The sequence below is a fragment of the Octopus bimaculoides genome, chromosome 14 (assembly GCF_046866305.1).
Source record: "Octopus bimaculoides isolate indiv1 chromosome 14, ASM4686630v1, whole genome shotgun sequence".
Lineage (NCBI taxonomy): Eukaryota > Metazoa > Mollusca > Cephalopoda > Octopoda > Octopodidae > Octopus > Octopus bimaculoides.
In genome coordinates, this window is record NC_142941.1 from 3,589,720 (window position 1) to 3,594,555 (window position 4,836).

A 4,836-nucleotide genomic window follows, 5' to 3' on the forward strand; every position below is an offset into this window, starting at 1 on the left:
TATATATATATATATATATATACATATACACACACATGTACATAAATCGAACCAAAGGAGCCTCTACGTGGTCGACCGACCTGTTAGAAACAGCAGCCAAATCTCCCTCAAATCACCCCTACCCCATTGTCTTAAGCAAGAATGGACATATTAGATAATGTATAGTCCCAATTGCCCTTCCACAAAAAAAAATGACGGGATGGTCGTGGTTGGAATAGCTTTGATCATAGACTAACTGGATCGGGGTGACCTGGGGCTAAAAACTATACATGTGTGTATATGTGCATGTGTGTATGCTATAGAAGAGGAGGAGGAGGAGAGGGATGACTGACAGGTAGATAGATAGATAGATATATAGATAGATAGAGACAAAGTCATAGAGGTGGAGAGAGGGGATGTAGTATGAGAGAGAGAGAGAGAGAGGAGAGTGAAGGTGTGAGGTATGTACGGTAGAGGTGGAGGCTGCTTGCTCGGCAACAGAGGCAGCAGCAGCGATGATGGCCCAGATGAGGTGAAACCGGTGGGGAGGATGGTGGAGAAGTTTGGTGAGCGATTGCTCATGTCTGGGGCAGCAGCAGCAACAACAACAACAACAACACTATCATCATCAAATGAAGGCAGACAAACTGAAGCAGTTATACCGTGGATGAGAATAAACATAGAAACACACAAGCTAAGCATTACAAACAAACTAAAGTCGGGCGTAAATAGATATTCACCCTCCATCTTTCCTTTCCACCTCCCTCCATTTACTTCTCTCTTCCTGTTTAAAACCTCTAACTACCACCACTATCTCCCTCTTACACTTTTTTTTTATTTCTTCTACTCTCTCTCTCTCTAACGCTTCTCGTTTTTCTTTTTCCCTTTTCCTTTTACTCTCATTCAGACACCTTCTCTCTATCTTCTATTTTCTTTCTTTTCTACATCTTCCTCTTTCTCACCCTCTTGGTCACAAACACGTACACATACGCACTCTCTCTCTCTTTTCTTCTTTCTCTTTTCCCTCTTCCTTTTTCTCTCTGTCGTTCAAGCTTCTCGCTTTCTCACTCTCTATTTCCATTCTTTTCTCTGTATTTCTAAATTCACTCTCTGTCATACTCTCTACCTTTCTATTTTTCTCCACGGGGTAGTGGTGGGGTTTTATTCCTCTAACCCTTCTGCTCCCTACTTTCGTTTTCTTCATCCTTTCTTTTTGCCTTCTTTCTCTTACCCTTTTCCTTCTTACTCTCCTTTCTCTTTCCATTTCCGATTTTCCTCTTCCTCCTCCCAATAATTTTTCCTCCTTCTCTTAGTACCTCTCTTACTTCTCATTATTTTCCTCTCCTCTCTCCTCTCTCCATCACTACCTCTCTAATTCTCTCCTCCCATTTCCCCCGAAAACGGTTTCCCTTTTACACTTTCTTGCCTTCACCACTTTTCCCCCACTTCCTCCTACTTTCTCTGATTCTCTTCCTCTTCCTCATAATCCCTTTTCCTTATCCTCACTCATCTATCCTCCTTCCACTCCTCTCTCTCTGTATATATAAGACGTTACCGTCTGCTAACATTACACGCTGTTTGCTTTTCCTCCTCCTACTGTCTATAAGTTCTTTTTTCACTATTTCTATATCCCTTTCACTACTACTCTCACTCTGACTCCGCCCTCTTGGATTTTGATTCTCTTTACTCTCTTTTCCTTTCTAGCTCATCAGTTGACGTGACGTACTTACTCCATTTTTAGCCTCCCACTACTACTCACACATTCCCTACACTCTTTCGCTTTACTTCCTCTTCCTTTTTATCTCCGTCTCTGTCTTCCTCTTTTCTTCTATAGATCTAACGAGAGAGGAAGAGGATAAGAGAAAAGGAGGGAGATAGATGAGAGGAGAGGTTGCCATAAAGAAATTAAAAGGAGAGATCGGGAGAGTAAGAGGGTGAGAGAGAGAAAGAGAGACTTATTGTCCTCCTCCCTCCCTGGTTTTTTACTCTTCCTCCTCTTTTTGTCTCCTTTTACTTTCCCCCTTCTTATTTCGCCACCTTGCATCTTACACGTTTACTCTTTATGTCTTTCCCTCCCTTCTTCACTTCTTCCCTTCACTTTCTCACATAGTTACTATCTTTCTCTCTCTACTTAATCCCCACCCTCCTTTCTCTTTCCCTTCTCTATCTCCCTCTCTATCATACTGCTAGCTCTATTCGTCTTCTCCCTCTCCTCTCTCCCCTATTTTATTCAACCTGCTCCCTCTCTCTTACCCTCTCTGTCACTCCTTTCTCACAACCACTTACTCAATATTCCTCCTACCTCTCTACACTCACTCTTTCTCTCTCTCCATGCCCTACTCTTCCCCCTCTCACACTTTTTATCCCGTTACATTCAATGTCCCCCCCACCATCAACATGTCAGCCACTTCTCTGCACATTTACACAATCAGGTCTACCAAAGTACATGCGCACACATACACATATATAAACACACACATTTATATACATACATACATACACACACGGTATCTACCAACAATCACACGACCCTTCTTCCTCCAACAGGCATGTCTACATTTTCCACACAGATACATGTAACCCTAACCCTAACACACCACTTTCTACCAATTGACAATTATACTACTTCCACACACACAGATACATACCTCCCATTAAACTCTCATATTCTACACACACACACACACCTCTTTCTACCTACAAACATGTGTGCATTCTGTATACATATTTTTCACACACATTTCCACAGCATACATACACATATTTCCACATTTATAAGTATGGGTCTTTAACAATAACACACACACAAACATTTTCTGGACGTACATACACATACAGCCACCTATCAACCCACACCCTTCACACACATACAGGATCATGCTAGAAGAGTACTGTACATTCACCAAAGATGGTAAATTTTCTTTATAATATATTCAGTTCTTGCAGGAATACCATGATATAATCTTCACAATTCGCTTCAATCTAACAATACACATTTAGAAATAAATATAAAGTCAACTTGAAGATGTATTATGGATAGAAATAGTCTAAAGTTTATGTTTGCATGCATGTGTGTGGTTCTTCTCTGTTTTTCATTATTTAAATTCCTCCTTTAAGGAAAGAGTTGATTTCTAACAAAGACACGAAGCTGCATTGTTGGAATGTAGATAATGAAAACAATGTCGCATTTTAAACTTGAGAAAAGTCTTGCATATTTTTACTGTTCCACTTATAGATTCTATTTGTGATATATCAATGTATATATATATATAGCAAATAAGAAAATGGGGAGGATACAAAACGACATACATCATCCAGTAGACATTCCAGTGTGTCTATTTATTCCAAAGCACTATGTTACACACACGTTACAGAAAAGAGCAAAAGATCAGTTCCTTACAGCCGTTTCTGCCAACCTCTAACTCTCACAGAAATATACAAGAGTATTATTATAGTAGATTATCTCAGTACCCATGGGAGCTATGAAAAAAATACAAAGCCCAGCAACACATCTGCTTGAGAATCATGAAAACTGCCATTCATAATAATTTTGTTAGACATAGAGTTTGAAAAATAGTTTTCTGTAGCTGTTCCTATATTTTTCATAATAAAACATAATCTTTTACCGGATATTATTAATTGAAGCAGACCTCAAGTGGAATCCTTCTGTAGATGAAGACTAGCTTAGTCCTTCCTGCACCATTCAGGTGAAGCACACAGGATAAGGGGCAAAATGCTAGGAACCTAGAGATAGCAGCTGACATGAAAAGATTTCTAGCATTGCAATAGATTTACAAGAGCTTGCAAAGCCTCTTGAGTAGCACCTGCAGGTTTTGTGTGGGGCAAAGCATCTCAGCTGTTTATTTCACCTATCAGTAATAGAAACCCAGGCATGTACAAAGCACCATTCGAGCGTGGTTGATGCCAATGCAGCCTGACTGGTCCCATGCCAGTGGCACATGAAAAGCACCATTCCAGTGTGGTCGATGCTAGTACCACCTGACTGGCCCTTGTGCCGGTGGCACATAAAAAGCATCCACTACACTCTCGGAGTGGTTGGCGTTAGGAAGGGCATCCAACTGTAGAAACTTTGCCAGATCAGATTGGAGCCTGGTGCAGCCTTCTGGCTTGCCAGCCCTGTCAAACCGTCCAACCCATGCCAGCATGGAAAGCAGATGTTAAATAACGATGATGATGACAAGGTGCATCAGTTATTTTATTTCTATGCGAGGTGCATCAGCAAGTTTCTCCTTGATCTCCAGTCTCCCACTGAATTCAAAAACATTCAGAATACCCGATAAATAGGTAATAACAGCCAAATGAACTTCCTATCACACACTACAGTCTTATAAAAATGAAGAGCACATCTTCGATCCTCTGTATCTGAAAAGAAGACAGAATGATCATGGCTGCAACTACACATCTTGATCAACAGCGCTAGGGGGCACTGAGGGAAGTGGGGTGCCACAGGAATGGTAAATGATTTATAACAAAAAAGAAATCATTTAAAACTTGTTAAAATAATATTCAAAATGGTTTATCTGATTGGAAATATAATTTTGAAGTGTTCATGGTATGTCAGAGTGTGGATCTGATCAAAGACTTTGCAATTAAAAAACATTTCAAATATAAATGAAATAAAAGTATACAAAAATGAACATTATTTTCTATCTTACTCTTAGTTTTGTTTCATTATGAAAAATATAAATTCATATTATGGTTTATTATTGTTTATATTTTGAATAACATAAATATTGGGGGGGAGGGGTACCAAAATCTTTCAAGTGCCTAGGGCCTCAATCCAGCCCTGTTGATCAAGGTTGAGTTGGGGTAAATAATAACAAATCCAGAATGATG